We start from the raw sequence: 24,413 nt of genomic DNA, 5'->3' as shown, positions 1-24,413 counted from the left end.
CATATATTTTTGTTACAAAGAAACAAGAACAAAGATCCCTTCGTGATATTTAAACTGTTAAAACCATGTATTGGCAGCTATTCTTTTTCATCAATGAATTCTTTATAAAAGCCTTTTTTTCTTAAAAATTTTATGCATTATTCTAAGAGTAGCTTTTTAATTGTAGTTAAATCATGGTGTCCAAGTCAAGAAAAGCTATACTCCAGAGATAGATATATTTAAGAAGCAAAATATAGGCCTTGATAAGTCTTGCATGTCTTTGTTTCATTATTGTAAATGATTGCTTAATACTGTACTTCCATACATACTCGGTAAAGATTGATAGCATAATATATAAAAGGAAAGATTGCATTTAATGAAAATATTAAATGAATTTTCTTTAATTAAATTTCTCAATACTCATCCTTTTCTTTTAATGAAGCTAGTGAATGTCTACTTTTCTCATTTAAATTATAATCTAATGTAATTTATCCACATCCACCTAAGGGTTAGCCAAAACATCCAGAATTTTACCTAGGAATAAAATACCCTGAGTGAACCAAATATACAAGTACTTTCTTTAAGCTACATAAAATATATGTAAAAAATCCCACATCATTTTCTGCTTAGACACAGTGGCTTTTATGTAAAGATTTTGTGTTATCAGAAAAAAATGGTGCTTATTTTGTGATTTACTTTCAAAATTATATGCTGACTCGTTTTTATATACAAACTTATTTTCAGAATGGGCCCATTTGAGCAGATTAACCATTACATGTTATAATTACCATGTCAGGAAGGATTTTTTGCCTATATCCAACATACTGTCAGACAATCAGATGTGCACTATTGAATTCAGATAGTACCCAAATATTTACATGTTTTCCCAGATTTTGCTATGAACTTAAACTGCTTAAAGAAAACTTAAAAATTGTAATTATCATTCATGAAGCAAAAAAAATCCCATTTAATAATATCATGTAAAGATGCCAGAATTATATAATATAGTAGTAGTAGTGAAGAGATCTTAACATTCATCTATCAATTTTATATAAATGTGCAATTAAGTAAGTAATTTTAAAAACAAAGGTAATAAAAACTGAAAACTCATCATTTTCTAATTAGTTTACCACAATTTACTAAAATCCATGCTTTTAAATTTATGTTTATTGCATCTTTAGGGTAGAAATACTATATAATGGTGTGTTACTACTCATCTCTTTTTTTTTTTTTAAAGATTTTATTTATTTATTTGACAGAGAGAGATACAGTGAGAGAGGGAACACAAGCAGGGGGAGTGGGAGAGGGAGAAGCAGGCTTCCCGCCAATCAGGGAACCCAAGGCGGGTTTCGATCCCAGGACCCTGGGATCATGACCTGAGTCAAAGGCAGAAGCTTAACTAACTGAGCCACCCAGGCACCCCTACTCATCTCTTTACAACTTTGCATTCAATGGTATTATTTTTTACCTTGAAGTTGACCATAATGAGAGTATTTATACCACAAATATTGACAAATACTATGAATTAGAATTAGATCCATTTGTTTTATAAGGAGATCTATTTGTTAAATATTTACCACACACCATTGTATCAAACTATATAATAATCTCAACAGAAAAAAAAAAAATAGAGCAGCTGACCTCAGAAAAATGGACAAAAAATAAAGGGATGATTTAGAAAAAAAAACTATAAAAGCCTAATATGACACAGATTAATAACCTATCTAATTTCAATTCTCTCCTTCTTCCTGAGTAACAAAAACTCAATTTTGTTAAGGCAGTGTCTTAGTCTGTTAGGGCTGCTATAATAAAATACTACAGGCTGAGTAGCTTATAAACAGCAAAAATTTATTGCTCACAATTCTGGAGGCTAGAAGCCTGAGATCAGGGTGTCAGTGTGGTTGGGAGAGGGTCCTCTCTAACATGCAGAATTTCAGTTTTATCTTCACATGGTGGAAGGGGCAAGGGATCTCTGTGAGATCTCTTTTATAAGAGCACTCTTACAGACAGAGCTGCACACTTCTGACCTAATTACCTCCCACAAGTCTGACCTACTAATACCACCTTTGGGAATTAAGATTTCACAATATGAATTTTGGGGGGTGGGGGCACAAACATTCAGACCATAGCATTCCTCCTCTGGCTTCTCAAAATTCATGTCCTTTTCAAATGAAAATACATTCATTCCTTCCCAACTGCCCCAAAAGTCTTAGCTTGTTCCAGCATCAACTTAAAAATCTAAAGTCCAAAGTCTCATCTAAATATTATGTAAATCAGATGTGGTTGAGACTTAAGGTATGATTCACTCTGAGGCAAATTCCCCTCTAGGTGTAAACCTGTGAAATCTAGCAAGTTATGTGTTTTCAAAATACAGCTGTAGGGCAGGCATAGGATAGAACATAATAGGAGAGAGGGAAGGGGAGTTAGGTCCCCAAAAGTCCAAAACCCAACAAGACAAACAACAGTAAATCTTAAGGCTTGAGAATAATTTTTAAACTGAAGCTCTGCCTTCTGGGTTTTGGTCCTACCTTCTGGACCTACTGAGGTGGAGCTTCTGCCTTCTGGACACATTAGGGCATTCCAGCTTCCATGGCACTGCTCCTGTTGTAAGAAATAAATTAATAATAATAATTATAAACAATACCAACAGCCATATTTAATATTCATCTGTTAGACATTGTGCTGAGCTTTACATGTGTTATCTCACTGAATTTTTATCAGAATCTTATGAGTTAGACAACATTATATGCATTTTATAAGTTAGGAAATTGGGCTTTTGAGAAATTTACATAATTTTGCTCCAAGTGATATAGCCAGTGTGTGATAGAATTTGAATGCAGTGCCTTTGATTACAAAGTCCATGCTACTGGCTATGCTAGCAAAATTTTAGATAGATACTGTATATATATTTTTAATGAATAAGTTATTTTACAGTTTCTATAGCATATATATTTTTAATGAGTAAGTCATTTTATAGTTTCTACAGCATAATCCAATAATAGAAACTGATAGAGAGAGATACAAACAGATAGACAAACAATGATACCTAGAAAGACATTTAGAAGATAAAACATGAACTATGAATAATGGTTATCCTTTATGGGTGATTTTACTGGAGACTTTCACTTAGAAGAATATAGTGGACTGGAATTGGAATTTGTACTTCTGTTAATTTATATTTAAAAAACAACCAAGAATATTAAAGTTCAATGAAATGGCATAATTACTGTGGAAATGAAACAATAATGCACTTATAATAACTTAGGACTTTAATAAATTTACTCAGTTTTATTCCCCCAGTGCTCATATTATGGATGCTGCTGTGCAGGGGATAAAAGTTCCTACTTTGCTTCTGAGAGTGAAAGGTTTATGTTGTCTGCAAAGTTAGCACTCAGAGTGACAAGAAATATTTTATTTAATTTCTCAATTAGACTGTAAGTTTTTTTATTAAGATTTTATTATTTATTTGAGAGAGAGAGAGAGAGTGAGAATGCGTGACTGAGCAGAGGAAGAGGCAGAGGGACAAGGAGAGAGAGAATCTCAAGCAGACTCCGTGCTGAGCAGGGAGCCCAATGCAGGGCTTGTTCTGGGTTGTGAATTTTTTCAATATTGCCCCCCTCATAGCTGGATACAAATCTTGGTAACTGTGTGTTAAGGTAAATGATGACTGTAGCAGTTGTTTTGATATCCATAACCATAGTACTCATCATCATCATCTTCATCATGATATCAAAACTCTGAGAACCCACTCTCTGAAGGATAGTATTCAAGTCTTTCTAATTTAGTCATCTTCCCTACAGAACATTTGGTAAATTTATTTGCTCAGGATCAGTGTTAAATCCACCTTAAAAAAAAAAAAAACTACAGGTGGAAAAGTTGAAGAAGGTATCATCTTCTTTCTTTAGCATACATAAATGGTTATTAACTAATTTTGTCATAGTTTATTTAGTAGTTCTGTTAGTCAGAGTTCTCCAGAGAAACAGAACCAATAGGATATATGTTTCCTTGTTTATTATAAGGAATTGGCTCATGCAGTTATGGAGGCCAAAAATCCCAATAAGTTGGCAAGCTGAAATCCTAGGAGATTTATAGTTCCAGTTTAAAGGCCTGCAGCCTCAAGGCTCAGGAAGTACTGATCTTTCAGTTCAAGTCCAAAGGCAAGAAAAGCCCAATGTTCCAGTTTGAATGTAGTCAGGCAGGAGGGATTCTCTCTTACTCAGTGTAGGGTCAGCTTATTTATCCTATTCAGGCCTTCTACTGTTTGGATGAGGCCCACCTACATTAAGGAGGACAATCTGCTTTACTCATTTTACCAATTTCGATGTTAATCTCATCTAAATACACCCTTACAGAAACGCTTGGAATAATGGTTGACCAGTATCTGAGCACCTCATGGTTAAGTCGAGTTAACACAGAAAATTAACCAGGAGAGTGTTCACGTTTAATGAGTGATTACTGTATTACATTTAGTTCTCTTAGGATTTTACATATATTGACTTAGTAAATACTTGTAACAAACCCATAAGTTCCTTTTTTTTTTTTTTCTATTTTGGAGATGAAGAGCAGATAGATAATTTGCCTAAGAGCAAAAAGCTGAAAAAAGGTGGCATTAGGATTTCAACTACAGTATTCTGATGACAGAATAGTACTCCTTATCACAATTTAACACAGCCTGTCTAGATTGGACAATTTGAATTATAACACAGTTTTCAAAAACTATCATTTATATCTGGATGCTTTCTAGAGTAAAAGGAAGTGCTAACAATTATGCTGGAACAAAAGGCATAGATTGGACTATAACCTGGAGATATGCTCACTCCCAAATACATTTTTAGTAAAAGAACTATTGCATAATATCATAGGATTACAGGCATATTTCCCCCTTCCTTTTACTACTACTTATAATGAGAGTAAGAATAAAAACTCACATTTGCCCCAGCATGCAGAGATGATATGGCTGACTAAGAAAAGTATGAATTCAAGGCAGACTGATTACAGAAGTTACAGAAGGACTTGCAGGGCCAAGCAAACAGATAATGGTCATTCCCAAGGTTAACAAGTAGAGCAGAGAGCTGGCGTTTTCTGGAACACATTAGAAATAGATGCAGTACTGAAAACCAACTGATAAAGATTCAATGCTTAAGATGTACTTGTGGCATTGAACATGCAAAGGCTAAGAACTTATTAGTAAGGACATTAAAACAAATAAGTGGAATTCTCCTACTAATGATATGGAGAAATAAAAGAATGTTTAGATCCACAAAAGAGGATCAGTGAAAATGAGCAACATGTATGGTGGAAAGCATCATATAAAGTACCCTTTCTTAAAAAGGCTGCTAGGTTTACTTTTCAGTTACCTTGTAGCAAACTTGAGAGACTGCTATCAGAACCACAGCCTATAGCTCTTATAATTCTGTTTATTCATTTATTTTATTATTTTATTTATTTATTTATTTATTTATTTATTTATTAAAGATTTTATTTATTTGTCAGAGAGGGAGACAGCACACAAGCCGGGGGGAGAGGCAGAGGGAGAAGCAGACTCCCCACTGAGCAAGGAGCCTGATGCAGGACTCGATCCCAGGACCCTGGAATCATGACCTGAGCCGAGACCAGACGCTTAACCGATTGAGCCACCCAGCTGTCCCCTGTTTATTCATTTTAGAAATACTGTATTAGTTATATATTGTTATACAAATTACCCCAGAATTAAACCGCTTGAGACTATAAACATTGTCTCATGACTTTGTAGTTAAACTGTGAGCTGGGCCTGCATTCTAATCTGAAGTCTTGACTGCTTTCACATCACTTGCAATATTTTTGGCAGACCTCACTTCTTTGTGGGCTGTTGGACTAAGGGCATCAATTCATCCCTGACCATTGGTGAATCCATGTGGACCTTTCTGTAGGTGACTTCATGACACAGTAAAGAACAAATGATCTAGGAGGGAGTAAGGAAGAATGAATCTCAGATGTTCAAAATCTAATCTCAGGAGTGATATATTGTCACTTATATATTATTTATTAGAAATAGGTCACTACAACTGGCCCATACACAAGGAGAGGAGATTATACAGAAGATTGAATACCTGGAGGTAGAGATGTTTGGGGGCTGTCTCAGATTCTGCCCCCAATGGTTCATATCTCTCCCACATACAAAATACACTCTCTCCCTCCTAAGGCCCCTCAAAGCCTTGTCCTATTATAGCATCAGCTCAATGTTAATAATCTTGTCCTTCAAATCAGGTTTAGATGTAGATGAGACTCCTCAAGTGTAGTCTTCTTTAGTACAGCTCTTTGAGAACAGTTCTTTTTGATCTGTGAAACTGAACATGAGTTATCTGCTCCATACACACCCCTAACATACAAAGGTGGTTCAGATGTAGGATAATCACTACAGACATTACTGTTCAAAATGAGGGAAAGGGAGGCTTGGGTGAATCACTGCTTCATAGAAATTTTTTTTTAAATTTCTTATTGTTATGTTAATCACCATACATTACATCATTAGTTTTGGATGTAGTGCTCCATGATTCATTGTTTGTGCATAACACCCAGTGCTCCACGCAGAATGTGCCCTCTTTAATACCCATCACCAGGCTAACCCATCCCCCCACCCCCCTCGCCTCTAGAACCCTCAGTTTGTTTTTCAGAGTCCATCGTCTCTCGTGGTTGGACTTCCCCTCTGATTTCCCCCCCTTCATTCTTCCCCTCCTGCTATCTTCTTCTTCTTTTTTTTCCTTAAAATATATTGCATTATTTGTTTCAGAGGTACAGATCTGTGATTCAACAGCCTTGCACAATTCACAGCACTCGCCATAGCACATACCCTCCCCAATGTCTATCACCCAGCCACCCCATTCCTCCCACCCCCCCACCACTCCAGCAACCCTCAGTTGGTTTCCTGAGATTAAGAATTCCTCCTATCAGTGAGGTCATATGATAGATGTCTTTCTCTGATTGACTTATTTCACTCAGCATAACACCCTCCAGTTCTATCCACGTCATTGCAAATGGCAAGATCTCAATCCTTTTGATGGCTGCATAATATTCCATTGTGTATATATACCACATCTTCTTTATCCATTCATCTGTCGATGGACATCTTGGCTCTTTCCACAGTTTGGCTATCGTGGACGTTGCTGCTATAAACATTGGGGTGCATGTACCCCTTCGGATCCCTACATTTGTATCTTTGGGGTAGATACCAGTAGTGCAATTGCTGGATCGTGTAGTAGCTCTATTTTCAACTGTTTGTGGAACCTCCATACTGTTTTCCAGAGTGGTTGCACCAGCTTGCATTCCCACCAACAGTGTAGGACGGTTCCCCTTTCTCTGCATCCCCACCAACATCTGTCATTTCCTGACTTGTTAACTTTAGCCATTCTGACTGGTGTGAGGTGGTATCTCATTGAGGTTTTGATTTGGATTTCCCTGATGCCGAGCGATGTTGAGCACTTTTTCATGTGTCTGTTGGCCATTTGGATGTCTTCTTTGGAAAAATGTCTGTTCATGTCTACTGCCCATTTCTTGATTGGATTATTTGTTATTTGGATGTTGAGTTTGGTAAGTTCTTTATATTTTGGATACTAGCCCTTTATCTGATATGTCATTTGCAAATATTTTCTCCCATTCTGTCGGTTGTCTTTTGGTTTTGTGGACTGTTTCTTTTGCTGTGCAAAAGCTTTTTATCTTGATGAAATCCCAATAGTTTATTTTTGCTCTTACTTCCCTTGCCTTTGGCAATGTTTCTAGGAAGAAGTTGCTGTGGCTGAGGTCAAAGAGGTTGCTGCCTGTGTTCTCCTTTAGGATTTTGGGGACTCCTGTCTCACATTTAGGTCTTTCAACCATTTGGAGTCTATTTTTGTGTGTGGTGTAAGGAAATGGTCCAGTTTCATTCTTCTACATGTGGCTGTCCAATTTCCCCAACACCATTTGTTGAAGAGACTGTCTTTTTTCCATTAGACATTCATTCCTGCTTTGTCAAAGATGAGTAGACCATAGAGTTGAGGGTCCATTTCTGGGCTCTCGATTCTGTTCCATTGATCTATGTGTCTGTTTTTGTGCCAGTACCATACTGTCTTGATGATGACAGCTTTGTAATAGAGCTGGAAGTCCGGAATTGTGATGCCGCCAGCTTTGCTTTTCTTTTTTCAACATTCCTCTGGCTATCCAGGGTCTCTTCTGGTTCCATACAAATTTTAGGATTATTTGTTCAATTTCTTTGAAAAAAGTGGATGGTATTTTGATGGGGATTGCATTGAATGTGTAGATTGCTCTAGGTAGCATTGACATCTTCACAATGTTTATTCTTCCAATCCATGAGCATGGAAAGTTTTTCCATTTCTTTGTGTCTTCCTCAATTTCTTTCATGAGTATTTTATAGTTTTCTGAGTACAGATCCTTTGCCTCTTTGGTTAGATTTATTCCTAGGTATCTTATGGTTTTAGGTGCAATTGTAAATGGGATCGACTCCTTAATTTGTCTCTTTTCTGTCTTGTTGTTGGTGTATAGGAATGCCACTGATTTCTGTGCTTTGATTTTATATCCTGCCACTTTACTGAATTCCTGTATGAGTTCTAGCAGTTTTGGGGTGGAGTCTTTTGGGTTTTCCACATACAGTATCATATCATCTGCAAAGAGTGAGAGTTTGACTTCCTCCTTGCCGATTTGGATGCCTTTTATTTCTTTTTGTTGTCTGATTGCTGTGGTAGGACTTCTAATACTATGTTGAATAGCAGTGGTGAGAGTGGACATCCCTGCCGCGTTCCTGACCTTAGGGGAAAAGCTCTCAGCTTTTCCCCATTGAGAATGATATTCGCTGTAGGTTTTTCATAGATGGCTTTTATGATATTGAGGTATGTACCCTCTATCCCTATACTCTGAAGAGTTTGGATCAAGAAAGGATGCTGTACTTTGTCAAATGCTTTCTCTGCATCTATTGAGAGGATCATATTATTCTTATTCTTTCTTTTGTTAATATATTGTATCACGTTGACTGATTTGTGGATGTTGAACCAGCCTTGCAGCCCAGGGATAAATCCCACTTGGTCATGGTGAATAATCCTTTTAATGTACTATTGGATCCTATTGGCTAGTATTTTGGTCAGAATTTTTGCATCCATGTTCATCAAGGATATTGGTCTGTAATTCTCTTTTTTGATAGGGTCTTTGTCTGGTTTTGGGATCAAGGTAATGGTGGCCTCATAAAATGAGTTTGGAAGTTTTCCCTCCATTTCTATTTTTTGGAACAGTTTCAGGAGAATAGGTATTAATTCTTCTTTAAATGTTTGGTAGAATTCCCCTGGGAAGCCATCTGGCCTGGGCTTTTGTTTGTTGGGAGATTTTTGACGACTGCTTCAATTTCCTTAGTGGTTGTAGGTCTGGTCATGTTTTCTATTTCTTCCTGGTTCAATTTTGGTAGTTGATACATCTCTAGGAATGCACCCATTTCTTCCAGGTTATCTAATTTGCTGACATAGAGTTGCTCATAATCTGTTCTTCTAATTATTTGTATTTCTTTGTTGTTGGTTGTGATCTCTCCTCTTTCATTCATGATTTTGTTGATTTGGTTCATTTCTCTTTTCTTTTTGATAAGTCTGGCCAGGGGTTTATCAATCTTGTTAATTCTTTCAAAGAACCAGCTCCTATTTTCGTTGATCTGTTCTACTGTTCTTTTGGTTCCTATTTCATTGATTTCTGCTCTGATCCTTATTATTTCTCTTCTCCTGCTGGGTTTAGGCTTTATTTGCTGTTCTTTCTCCAGCTCCTATAGGTGCAGTGTTAGGTTGTGTAGTTGAGACCTTTCTTGTTTCGTGAGAAAGGCTTGTATTGCTATATACTTTCCTCTCAGGACTGCCTTTGCTGTATCCCAAAGATTTTGAACAGTTGTGTTTTCATTTTCATTGGTTTCCATGAATTTTTTTAATTCTTCTTTAAATTTCCTGGTTGACCACATTCATTCTTTACTAGTAAGCTCTTTAGCCTCCATGTATTTGAGTTCTTTCCAACTTTCCTCTTGTGATTGAGTTCTAGTTTCAAAGCACTGTGGTCTGAAAATATGCAGGGAATAATCCCAATCTTTTGGTACTGGTTGAGACCTGACTTGTGACCTAGGATGTGATCTATTCTGGAGAATGTTCCATGGGCACTCGAGAAGAATGTGTATTCCGTTGCTTTGGGATGGAATGTTCTGACTATGTCTGTGAAGTCCATTTGGTCCAGTGTGTCCTTTAAAGTCTTTATTTCCTTGTTGATCTTTTGCTTAGATGATCTGTCCATTTCAGTCAGGGGGGTGTTAAAGTCCCCCACTATTATTGTATTGTTGTCAATGTGTTTCTTTGCTTTTGTTATTAATTGCCTTATATAATTGGCTGGTCCCATGTTAGGGGCATAGATATTTACAATTGTTAGATCTTCTTGTTGGATAGACCCTTTAAGTAGGATATAGTGTCCTTCCTCATCTCTTATCAGTTTTTGTTTTAAAGTCTAATTTGTCTGATATAAGGATTGCCACCCCAGCTTTCTTTTGGTGTCCATTAGCATGGTAAATGGTTTTCCACCCCTCATTTCAATTTGGGGGTGTCTTTGGGTCTAAAATGAGTCTCTTGCAGACAGCATATTGATGGGTCTTGTTTTTTAATCCAATCTGATAGCCTGTGTCTTTTGATTGGGGCATTGAGCCCATTTACATTCAGGGTAACTATTGAAAGATATGAATTTAGTGCCATTGTATTGCCTGTAAGGTGACTGTTACTGTATATTGTCTGTATTCCTTTCTGGTCTATGCTGCTTTTAGGCTATCTCTTTGCTTAGAGGACCCCTTTCAATATTTCTTGTAAGGTTTCGTGTTTGAAAATTCCTTTAGTTTTTGTTTGTCTTGGAAGATTTTTATATCTCCTTCAATTTTCAATGTCAGCCTAGCTGGATATAGTATTCTTGGCTGCATATTTTTCTCGTTTAGTGCTCTGAAGGTATCATGCCAGTCCTTTCTGGCCTGCCAGGTCTCTGTGGATAGGTCTGTTGCCAATAGAGTGTTTCTACCATTATAGGTTACATATCTCTTCTCCTGAGCTGCTTTCAAGATTTTCTCTTTGTCTCTGAGACTCGTAAGTTTTATTATTAGATGTCGGGGTGTTGACCTATTTTCATTGATTTTGAGAGGGGTTCTCTGTGCCTCGTGGATTTTGATGCCTGTTTGCTTCCCCACATTAGGGAAGTTCTCTGCTATAATATGCTCCAATATACCTTCTGCCCCTCTCTCTCTTTCTTCTTCTTCTGGGATCCCAATTATTCTAATGTTGTTTCGTCTTATCGTATCGCTTATCTCTCGAATTCTGCCCTCATGATCCAGTAGTTGTTTATCTCTCTTTTTCCCAGCCTCTTTATTTTTCATCATTTGGTCTTCTATATCTCTGATTGTCTCTTTTGCCTCATTTATCCTAGCAGTTAGTGCCCCCCTTTTTGATTGCACCTCATTAATAGCCTTTTTGATTTTGATTTGGTTAGATTTTAGTTCTTTTATATCTCCAGGAAGGGTGTCTCTAATAACTTCCATGCTTTTTTCAACCCCAGCTAGTATCTTTAAAATCATGATTCTGAACTCTAGGTCCGTCATCATACTAATGTCCGTATTGAGTAGGTCCATGGCAGATGGTACTACCTCTTGTTCTTTCTGCTGAGGTGATTTTTTTCGTCTTGTCATTTTGTCCAGAGGAGACTAGATGAATGAGAGAACAAAATGCTAACAGGTTAACAATGTCCCCAGCAAATATACTCTAAACAAATCAGAAAAGACCTGAAACCAGGGGAAAAGAAAAGGAAAGAAAGAGAAAAAAAAGAAAAAAGAAAAAGATAAAGATAAAAACAAACAAAAACAGAACAAAACAAAAAACAAAATTTGATCAAATATGATCAGGCTAGTGCAAAGATCAGTGCCACACACTAGATTTTGGGTGTATTTTGGTCTGTTAGAAGAAAGTGCCTCCTAAAATTTTAAAGAAAGAAAGACTTATATATGTACAAAATAAGGGTTGATACAATGAAGGCATGGTAGATGAATGTAAAGATGGAAATTATAAAAGTTTTCATAAAAGGAATTGATGATAAGAAGTTGTTTGAAAAAACAAAGAAGAAGATTTAAAAAAAAAAAAGGAAAAAAGAGGGAGAGAATGTGATCAGGCCGGAGACTAGAACAAAGCCATACACTAGTGATTTAGGGTATATTTTGATCTGTTAGAAGAAACTGTATCTCAAAATTTTAAAGAGCGAACAACTTATATATATATGCCAAAAATGAGGGTATCTACCTGAGGGGATAGAATATGACTCTAAAAATGAAAAATAAAAAATTTTTTTTTTCAAAACCAAATAAGATGTTGGTTGAAAAAGGGAAAAAGAAAAATTCAAAAAAAAAAAAACAGTTAAAAAAATTAACTTTGAGAAACTAATGAGTCATGGTAAAAAAGCCATGAATTCTATGTGCAGTATTCCCCTCGCGCTGCAGTTCTCCTGTTCTCCTTGATCGGTAAACCTGGTCTTGGGTGGCTGTTTGTGCTGATCTTCTGGGGGAGGGGCCTGTTGCCATGGTTCCCAAAAGTCTTTGCCGAGGCAGAATTGCCCCACCCTTGTCGGTCTGGGCTAAGTAATCTGCTCGGGTTTGCTCTCAGGAGCTTTTGTTCCCTGCAAGTTTTCTGTACAGCTTTGGAGAAGAAGAGTGAAAATGGTGGCCTCCCAATCTCTGCCCAGAGGAGCTGAGAACTTGGGGCCCCGCTGAGGAGCGGGGGTGCACCCCCAGAGAAAAGCAGTCAGTCACTCCCGTGTCCCCGGTCTCCGGCTGCAGTCCGTGCTCACCCGGCCTGTGAACGAGCATTTCTATCTCTGGCACCCAACCCCGTGTGGAGTCTCCAAACCCAGCAGATCCCTGAGTTGCACTCCCGCGCCGCTTCTCCTGGGGGAGGAATGGGAGTCTCCCCGAATCTGCTGCTTGTTCGGTCCCTGCTGGAGGAGCAGTGGCCCGACTGTCACCGATCACAATTTATGGCAACCCCGAGCTGAGAGCCCGCGCCTCAGCTCCCTCTCTGCCGCCAGCTTCCCTGCTGTGGTACCTGGGACCTCTGCCGCACTCAGGCACCCCTGGTCTTTCTGTGACCCCGAGGGTCCTGAGACCACACTGTCCCGTGAGGGTTCCACCCCCCGCTTAGCCACTGGAGTGACGTCCCTCCGCGGAGCTGGCTTCTAAAAGTTCCGATTTTGTGCTCCGCGGCTCTAGCACTTGCCAGAAGTGGCTGACGGAGGCCCCCTCCCCCGCCATCTATCCTCCCGAATATCGCCTCGGATTCACTTCTCCACACGTCCTACCTTCCAGTAAGTGGGCGCTTTTCTGTTCAGAGTGTTGTTACTATTCTTCTCTTCGATCTCCTATTGAGTTTGTAGGTGTTCAGAATGGTTTGATCCCTATCCAGCTGAATTCCTGAGACCAGACGAAATCCAGGTGTCCTACTCCTCTGCCATCTTGCTCCGCCCCCTGGTTCATAGAATTTCTGAAATCCATGCCAAATAATGTTGGAAATTGCTTGAAAGCTCTCAGGGCTTGAGAGTAGTTCTCCACAGGTCTGACTGAGCTCTGCCTTCAGGGATCTTTTGAGTCCTGTTTTCTTTTTCCAGAAACATTGTATGTGTTCACAGCAGAGCGGTTCTCCTCACCGACATCAGGTTTCCTACTCACTGGATTGTGTCCTCTAATCCCATTCTAATTGTTAGAATCTCATTGCTTCCCAATCAGTGTCCTACTTCAACAAAAGAGTAAGTTTAGGAGTTCAATTAACTTGTTTTGGTTTTTAGAATTTTTGGATTAGATTTTGGTTTTCAGAAATATTGGCCCTGTGGCTATAGGAATAAAACATTCTTTCAGTAAAGTAATGGAAGTTTTCACATCCCTTAATCAAGGCCGTGAACTAGGAATTTGATGCCCTGAGCTCATCATTTTCTTTCCTCAAACACTCCAGCGCAGTTAGAAACAACTAACCACCTGCAATATTGTGTTGGTTTTTACTAAAATATTCTATGAGGGCAAGTGCATAATCACCTAGAGCCTTGCCTTTTGTAGACCTTTTATTACAAGCTTCTTAAGATGATAATTTGAGTAACTATTTTGCCGTGGAACATACTAGTGCCTCCTTTACCACTGGAAGCAGCATCATTAGTGCTTTTATATCTAATCAGATCAAAGAACTCATTCCATAAGTCCCAGCACCAATTCAGAGAGGTCATCCTTAGGAGTTTGTTCCTCTGAATTTATTCTCATTGTAAAACTCTATCCATCAGGGTTCAATTAAAGAACCAACAGTAGTAGGTAACAGAGGTCTCTCCTTGGACCATTATAATCCCCAACTCTGAGCTTCAGGGTCTACACATCTTCTTTCCCAGATCACATCATCTGTGTAAGGGCCTTTATGACCTTTTGTTAGGCACATATCATCAATTCTGACTCTTTTCTTGTGCTCAGTCAGTTAGTGGTTACAGTAAATGATCCCTTGATCAAGGATACCCAGATCCATCTGACAGATTTCCAGACCTTTGAACCTTAGGGAAAGAGAAATTGAGTTTGGTTTGCTTCCTTGCTCACTCTTATGACCAAGAAGATCTCGGGCCTTATGTAAATAAGTCACAAGGCAGAATGCAGTTATGCTATGTTGATAATTTTTTAGCACAGAATGTTGATTTTATTTAAATTTGTTTAAACTAAGAGCTTCCCAAAAGTGTCTAAAGAACAAAGATCTGTTGCAAGGTGACCTCTTTCTGCTTATATGGAGAAGTGGCTGAAAGCTTTTTCAACTTTAGAAAGAACAAAGGATTTCATTATATTTAGTGCAGCAGGGGAGGAAAATACTCCTGCTTCTCTGGTTTTATTATCAAAACTTCCCCTAGTTCCTTAACAGTTTTCATATGATAGCTTTTTGTTGTTGTTTAGTAATCTAGAAACAGAGTAGAACCACAATCTGCATCATTTATTATTCTGGATATTTATTCTTAAATTTTGTTGTGCTTAATAAATTCTTCCAATTTCATAAAACTTGAGTAAAAGTCTACTTCAGATAGTGGTATACAGAGAAATCTGGAACCTGACAAAACATTAGTGCCTACGGTATGTAAAACCAAATAGGAGGCCTGCTTCAGAAAGATTTCTCAATCTGGCATCCAGAAAAACCACTGAGTGTCCTTGTACTTATTAATTATATGTACATACAGTACACATGTAATTATATGTATATTATTATAATACATATAATTATAAATGGGTGGTGACAACAAATTAGAGTACTGCAAGGGAGTCTCAAATTGTGGGAAAAAATTGATAAGCAACAGGTAGGAGAGATGGGGACCACAGACATTTGGCCTGGTGCACACTCCTCTGGGAGGCAAGAGAGGATTTTCCGACTTAAATTTTAATTGATTTCTCTCTTCCTCCCTAAAATGTGAATATAATAAAAAATTAGAGGAAAAGAAAAAATATTACTTTAGGTTGAAGAGGAATTATTGGTTTGTAAACATGTTTGTAACACCACCAAATAAAATGGAAGAGAGTGGCATCGGAGTCTACTATAGAAGAATTTGACATTATCTGTCTCTTGATTTTTATGTCATCATGAGTGAAAAAAAAATTAAACAGATGATAGATTGAGTTGAGCTCCAATTTAGCCTTTAGTTATGGTTATGGGCAAAATTCACTCTCAAGCAGTAAAGGCGCAGATGCAGGCCACTGAGCTGCATGATTAGATCTTGATATATGAAACAATAGGTTGCCTTCGTGAAGCTGACTGAGAACATCAAGCAAATGTGGTGCACTGATATTTTGGTTTCTTTTGATTTCCGTGAAATAGTAAATCAGTATATTCAGTTATCAGGAAAGAAAGTTTTCTTTTTTATTATTTATATATTTCCATAAAAAATTGGAATCATACATGTTTTCTTTGACTAAAGGAGATTTTTCCTCCCTACTCTCCTCAATTTTAAATTTATTGTCAGAGAACTTGAATTTCATGTTGAAATATTGGTTAGCTTACATACTACTTTAGGACTATCCAAAACATAGTTTGAACATTTGATATTTTTATTGTATTTCTTTCTTCCTGTATATTAGGCATTTAATATAACCAAGAATATCAGAATATATTTAAAAAGTGAAATAACAGCCAAATGGCCTGATTTTTTTCTATGATATACATGCACAGTCATGTGTGTTCTTGTTTATTGTTGCAATATAGTTAACATGCAAGAAAATCAAGAAATTTAATTGTACACTTGACAAGCTTTGTCATCACCTCAGAAATTTGTTTTTCCCCTTTCTATCTAGTCTCCGGATACCACCCCACAGCAGTAACTATTCAGACTTTTAGCACCTTAGCTTAGTGTGCTAGTTTTAGAAATTTATGCAGATGCAGTGACATAACATGTGCTCTATTTTATTTTATTGTTTTTTAAAATTTGACAGAGAGAAAGAGAGAGAGAGGAAAAAAAGCACAGGCAGGGCAAGCGGCAGAAGCAGGCTCCTCAACAAGCAGGGAGCTGGTCACCGGGCTCCATCCCAGGGCCCTGGGATCATGATCTGAGCCAAAGGTAGATACTTAACCGACTGAGCCACTGAGGCACCCCTCCATGTGTTCTATTTTATCTGAATTTTTATACTTAACACAGTGTTTGTCACATTTATCTATGTTGTTGCATGAACCAGTATTCCATTATATGAGCATACCTCAAATGTTTTATCCATCTCATCTGGGTTGTATGCCTATGTTTTAAAATTAATTTTGCTGAAGTATAGTTTACATAAGTTAAAATGAGCAGATTTTAAGAATAGAATTTGATGAGTTTTGACAAATTTATATACCTGTGGAACAACAATCTCAATCAATATAAAAATTATCTCTATAATTTTTGAAAGCTTCTTCTGATTCTTTGTTTTCAATGCCCTGGCCTCTGGATAAGCACTGATGTGATTTTTATTACCATAGCTTTGATTTTTCTATTCTGTAACTACATATAAATTGAATCATAAAATATTTTTCATTTGGCCTTGTCATTTAACAATGTTTCAGTTTTTTTGAAAAATTCACCCAAGATAATGTGTTGTTGTTTTTTTGATTCATCTGTGTTGTTGCATGAATCAGTAGTTTGTACCATATATTACTGAGAATTGTGACAATGTAAAAGTATAAGAACATTTACATATTCATTCTCCTGTCAGTGGGCATTTGTGTTGTTTCCAGTTTTTAGCTATTATGAATAAAAATGCTATGACTACTACTTTACAGATCTTTTTGTGATAATATACATTCTCCACTCTTGGGTATATGCTTGTTAGTTACTATTGCTGGGTCATAGGATAAATATATGTTTAATTGTGTAACAGTTTTCCATAGTAGTTGTACCACTTTACATTCTCACCCAGAATATATGAGAATTATAGTTGTTCTACATCCTTGCCAGCACCAGGAATACTGAATCCTTTTTATTTCAGCCATTTTAGTAGGTATGAAGTCCTATCTCACTGTGGTATTTCCTGATGACTAATGACAATTAGTAAACACAAAATGTCAGGCATTCTTCTGAGCAATTCGCTTGTGTTTTATACTCAGAATAACTCTATAATGTAGGTTATTGACAAGACTGATAATCAGAGAGAGCTACTTCAGTTTTTAAAATCTCTGTAAGATCAGTTGCAATGCTTCCCACACTCCCCTTCACAAGTAAACTTTGGGTGTTTTTCAAAGTGTCATATTTATTGTAGCATTTATGTATTTCTTAACCATTTCAGGTATGTAAAACTCAACTACTGGTTTTATTATATTCCCATCTTGGTTTTTTTTAATGTGTCACTGACAAAGTTTTTCAATGTTGTGCCTGTAACCCCAATTACCCATAGTCTTTGTGGATTTTATTATGTCATTTTGCATAAGCACAGCTATTTATAGGAACACATATCTCTTTAGAGCAGAACTGTCTTTTTTTTCTTGCTGCTTTTATTTATTTTTTTAAAGATTTTATTTGACCGAGAAAGAGAGAGAGAGCACAAGCAGGGGGAGCAGCAGAGGGAGAGGGAGAAGCAGACTCTTCATTGAGTAGGGATCCTGACGTGGGACTCGATCCCAGGACCCCGGGGTTATGACCTGAGTGGAAGGCAGACGCTTAACTGACTGAGCCACCCAGGAGACCCTCTTGCTGCTTTTAAAACCTTTTTCTTTCTTAGGTTCCCCCCGCCACCCGGCCGCCCCAGCAATTTTACTACGATGATCTAAGTATGATTTTCATCTTATCTTTCTGTTTGGTATTTCTAGTTCTCATAGAATATATAGATTGAAGACTTTTATTAATATTAAAAATTCTTAACCATAAGCCCTTCAGATGTTTCTTCTGCCCCATTCTCTCTCTCCTCTCCTTTTAGCACTTCATTTATACTTTATGTTGTACTTTTCTACCATATCCTGTGTATTTCTTACACCTTTTTCTGTAGTTCTCATTTTTCACTCTGTGCTTCAGTCAGTATACTTATTTGTGACTTCTTTGCTTGTTCATTAATTCTCTCTTTAGCTGCATCTATTTTCCTATTAAATTGTGACCACTTTCTTAATTTTAACACTTGTTTAATTAGAGCATTTTTCTAATCCTTTAGCTAGTGTCCCAATTGCAAGTATTCTTATCTGCATCCCAAGTGTGTACACACTTGTCTTAGTATATTTTTAATGTTGATGTACAGAAATTTGATATTAGCCAGATTCCTTTTTTTCCTAAAATATATGAATGAGGTGATCTTTTGGTCTAATAACCAAAAATCTTTAAGATCCACATATTTCTGTAAGACTTGTCTTGGTGTTCAACATTCTTGGTTAATTTTCTCTGACACAAAGTTTGCCCTTTCAAAATCAGATTTCAACCTATTATTGCAGGAAATGTTTATTGAATTGCATTACTAGATACTAGTTCTCTACAGTTGTTTTGATAGTTTTCTTTGGGAACTCCAAGTATGCATATTTGGCTATCTTTTCCTGGCTCATCTATTAATTTCTTACCAGTAGTTTTTAATGTTGATTGCTCTTTTAGTTTGCTATTTTCTTATTTCTGTCCTTCATGTCCCCTACTTTGCTATTTACTAGGTCTGTAATCTCCTGTGATCCTTAATATTTTGTCTTTATCTCTGTAAATATTTATTTTTTTTAATAAACTGAGTTTGGAATTTCTTACTTAACGTCCTTAGTTCTATCTGCTTCTAAGTTCAATTCTCGTATACCAGCTTTTTGCATAAGGGGAGAATGCAAGAAATTTGTCCCATATTCCCTTCCTAGAACTTTGTGAGGGCAATGATCCTCTTTAAAAATGGTGCCTGTAGGTAGCCAAGCTGCTTTTGAATTTATGAACTCAGTTATGTTCTAAGGAGTTTCCAGTGCTCTCTTCACAGGCTGCTGTCACCAAAATTTCTAGCTCCTGCCTCATGAGCTATATCTTTCTTTTTTAGGTATTTATTCCTCATACTTTATGAGGTCTACTACCTCTGTGGCCCTGGATTATTTCTACACTTTCTCTCAACACCTTCACATGTGCTTACATCCTGTGCAAATGCCACAGAAGGGGAAAGCTCAATTCTGCTTCTGATTTTGGATATCTGCTATTCAGTGCCTCACTGTCTTTCTCCATTGTACCCTGTTACTTTTTCTGTTGCTTCTTGATGTCTCCAAAGTTCTCTTCATTCTGTTAGCATTAGAATTTGAGGATTTCCTCTTAGTATATAGTAGGTTCAAGTTTGAGTGTTTTCATTCTTTCTTTGTTCATTTTTCTGAGAAAGGACTGTTTTGTTGTTGTACACCTGTGTTATTGTTGTTCACTGTGTTGTCTTGTGCACTAAAGAAGGAACATCAGCATTTTGAATGGGAGGTTTCAAAATAAAGCAGTTACTGTGTTCCTATCACTGACAACTTTTAAAATTAGCATTTTTAGGTCAAGAATTTGTGGGGGAAAGTTGTGGAGAATGATGTGAATCATCTGAAGGTTTTCATTTAGGTTGTACTCTGTGGGGATACTTCCTCACCACATCTACCCAGTCCTCTCCTCAGAGTGAAATTTCTGCCCTCAAGTTTTGGTGTCCTCTTTTTGTATATGCAGAAGTTTTTATTGCTCTCGCAGTTCTTCTGAGTGGATTTTTATTTATCTAGTTTCAACTGATGTTGGTCAGTGGCTACATGGCTGCTTCTTGTCCAACCTTATTTCTCCATTCTGCAACATCCCCCATCCAGAGTTGTTGCTTATACAACTAGGTCTCGGAAAATTAAGAAGCAGATATCCTACTTAATTTCTTCATTCCTGGCTACTATGCAGTCTCTGATGAGAAACCTATAGAGATGCTTCACATTTCAGCTGCAACAAGTGTGTACTCCTAGTACTTATATTTCCTACAACATTTTGTTGTTTGGATGCTTTAGAGCCATCCAACTTCTCCTAGACAATTCTATACTCTGAAGGACAACTAAATGTATTTATGTATCTAGTTCTGACATTTTCCACTAGTTGGTTTTGAAATGTTTTCTATTTGGCAGTTATTTATTTATTAACTGTCTCTCTCAAAACATGATTATCTAGCTATTTTTGGATCTGAATCCATTTAATCTTTACTAAATGAATAGACATGAATTATGGACTATGAAAATTACTGCAAAATAGATTCTTGTGACATTTTCAGAATGATTGTGATTTTCGAATAAGGATTGTAATAACTTAAATTATTCCAGTTAAAATATTCAGCTATTTAAAACAAAACAAAAGAAAATAGGTAAAAGGGTGCTTTACTTCATATATATTTTTTACTTACTGTTAGAGTTCTTGGAAGTCTAACAGATTTGCTTATTATCTGGTGATGGATTGTATTACCATGTTTTGGAGAAAACAAAAAGAACAATACAGATGAAAATAGCAAATAAATAAATATTTATAAAAGAAGAAGGAAAAGAAAAGCCACAAAAGGCAGATGCAACAGACAACAGAGAAACAGAACTAAAAAAGAATATTGAAAGTTTATCACAACATCCATCATGTTCTTCCTGTCAGTGCCAGTCAGGCAGTTTTTTTATTCCTTTGAATGTGTCATAGTTTCTTGCCAGAAGACTTTTGTCCATATTGTTTTCTCTGCCTAAAGCATTTCCACCATTTTTATACTCTTATTCTTCAAACCTCACCTCAAAATTACATCCTTGAGGAAACATCTCCTAGAGGTTCTCCTATTTTATGAGCTAACCTTTCCTAACACCATCATTTTATGGCAGTTATTATGTTTGTGGTTTTTCACTTGTGAAATTTGTTTTTCAACTGTAGTAGATTCTAAAATTCTTGAATATATGAGTTATAACTTGCTCAGCTTATATTCTCAGTGCCTTGCTTTAGCACATTGTATATATATTCAATAAAAGGGGTTGAATTGACAAATAAGGAGAAATAGGCATCTATAAACTGATTCCAGTGCCTGTATGACTGCATAATCTTGAGGAATTTTCAAGGCTTCTATTGAGGTGCTGGGTATAAAGATAAATGAGTGTCGAAACTTGGAAATACTTTCCTTATAATTGTGGTGGGTATTAAGAAATGGCTTTGAAGAGGTAACTTCAATTACTCTATAAGCTTTCTCTAATAAATATCAGCAATTCTCTGTGGCTTAGATTCTCTGAGAATGCTTGTGGAAGAATGGGGATATTACAATTTGTGTTACAAAGTGATCTAGATTGCAGGGAAATTTATGGCACAGTGGATGTGTGTGGAGGAGAACATGAGGGCATCGGTAACAGGCTTATCTTTGATTTTTGAGCTGAAAGTATTAGAAGTCCCTCTTAAGTCCTTTTTTTAGCCATGAAAGAAAAAGTAAATATTTCAGGAGTGGTCTAAGGGTTTGGGATAGATGGTAAGCAATTATACTGCCAAGAGTGGGACATTACTTGTGAAAAAGGAGTATAAATCACATAGTCAGAAGGCAAACTTTGTGAAAACACATGGGTCTAACTTTGCCAGGTATCTGAGGCACACCATGTCTTATTGTGATATGGGGTTCATTTAAGTGGGATGTCCCACTTTGGGTTTTTTCTCTCTGCAGAAAATAGAAGTTTAGAAATTAGAAAGAAACATAATGAGTGCTTATTTTTCTCACCAGATTTAGGTGAATTCTAAGAGATGTGAAGCAAAATTTTACAGGTAAGGGACAGAACACTTTCTCTAACAGATAATATCCTTGATTTCTAGAGCAGAATTGGGTGTCTTGGAAATTTTTCAAACATGCTCAAATTTCTTCTCATAGCAAGGATGAAAAAAGATAATTCAATGGTCATTAGGCTGTTTTGACTTCTTATAGTTAATAGTTTTTTTTAAAGATTTTATTTATTCATTTGAGAGAGCGAGAATGAGAAAGAGAGAGAGCACATGAGAGGGGGGGAGAGTCAGAGGGAGAAGCAGACTCCCTGCTGAGCAGGGAGTCCGATGCGGGACTCAATCCCGGGACTCCAGGATCATGACCTGAGCCGAAGGCAGTCGCTTAACCAACTGAGCCACCCAGGCGCCCCAATATAGTTAATAGTTAATGAGCATGTGTGCCTTGATTGATCACTATGCAATGAAAACTCACTTCAAGGGTTATTATTTAGTAATAGAAAGTGCACAGCTTTTGAATTCAGAACATATGCTTGGATCTAGGCTTTACTATTTACAAGTAAGTGACCTTAGGGAAATCATTAACCACTCAAACCTTCAGTTCATCATCTATAAACTAGGACTGTAAATGCTTATTACAAATAGGGCTGTTCATATGAGAAAAGGGCTCTATAAACATAAACTGTAAGCTCTAAAATTACATTATAAATATGAGGAAGTGAAAAAGTTAGTTTATGCTTGAATTAGTACTCCGTTAGCTGGAAATTAGGAACTATTTTTTTCTTGCCTTATATATTAGTTATATACATATATCTCTATGTAAGAATTTTAAATTGATAGACTTCTAAAATCTTAAGTATATAATAACAACCCTCATCATTTTCCTGCTTCCATCATTTCACATTTTGTGCTCTTAATAACCTGGTATCAAGTAATTACAGCTCTAAAGGCTATAAACCAAATTCACAATCAAAGGTTTTATGACATCTAACTTCCTTCTTAGCCCTCCCTTCCCCTTCCTTCCTTTCTTTTTTCTTTCTCTCTTTCTTCTTCCTCTATTAAGTGGCCATTAATATGAAATATTACACATTTTTCAGTAGAAGAAAGCAATGAACTTTTTTTCACTTTCATGTTTTATGGATAGCTCTGTAAATAGGAATATGAATACTTAAATGTAGTATACTTAAGAAGAAATGTGAAAAAAGAAAAATAGGTTAATTTTACTATTTATGTCATAGCAGTGACATTTGTGAGTCATCATCGACTAATTATAAATTTATTTTTATTAGATTTATATGTTTATTTCACAATAATTTAAATGCAGGAATTAAAAACTAAGTAGTGAAAGATAATGTATGTAATCAAGGTTAAATATATTTTTTCTATATTCTATAATTCATTTCTGGTCTTCAGATACATTTCTTCTTATCCTAGAAATAAATATTTATTTAATAGGGGATATGCAGAAAATTTTATTTAGCTTTCAGATAAATAATTTGAATATACTGAGATTTTCAAAATTGTTATTAACAGCAAATATCCAATTTAAAGAGGTAAAACTGCAACATATTTTGGAAAATTGGGGGGAAAAGCAAGTAAATCACTTGCTTTGAATTTGAAAATAAAATATTCAGATCTGAATGATTAGGTTATTAAGGTTATGAATTGGTATATCTGTTACCAGATCCAATTCTGTTACACAGAATCAGGCACAACACAACATCAGCTGTGATAGTTTGCTTCAGGAAATGGCATCTGTGCAATAATTTATGTGGCATTATAGTAGAAAAGCACTAGATTAGAAATCAGAAAACGTATGGTCTGGTCCAAGTTTGGGCACTTTTTAGGTCACATGGCCTTGAACACATCAATTGCCTTTCTAAATCTATACTCCCTTATATATTAAATATGAAAAATTAAAACTAAAGTACAGAGATTTCTAAAAATTAAATTACATGGTACATAAAACATTTTTAAAGCATAAGGCAATGCAAGGTTGTTTTTTTGCACTCAATTGTTCTTTTCTTTGCTCATGTTACCCTTCTACCTACCTTTTTAAATTCTGTGTAACGTTGCTGTGTGCTCAAAGGAAACCAGTCCATGGCAGCTGCTGCTGTCTATATGGGGCTGTGATGGCATTCAGAAGGAACCCTGGGAGTTGGGGAGGGGGGCCGGGTTGGAACAAGCGTTTGTTCCCTGCAGCCCAGTCTGGTGCTCAGACCTTCAGACTCATTGTAAGTTGCCACTGCCAACATGAG

The sequence above is a fragment of the Zalophus californianus genome, chromosome 3 (assembly GCF_009762305.2).
Source record: "Zalophus californianus isolate mZalCal1 chromosome 3, mZalCal1.pri.v2, whole genome shotgun sequence".
In the NCBI taxonomy this organism is placed as follows: Eukaryota; Metazoa; Chordata; class Mammalia; order Carnivora; family Otariidae; genus Zalophus; species Zalophus californianus.
Note: the sequence above shows the minus strand (reverse complement) of the source record.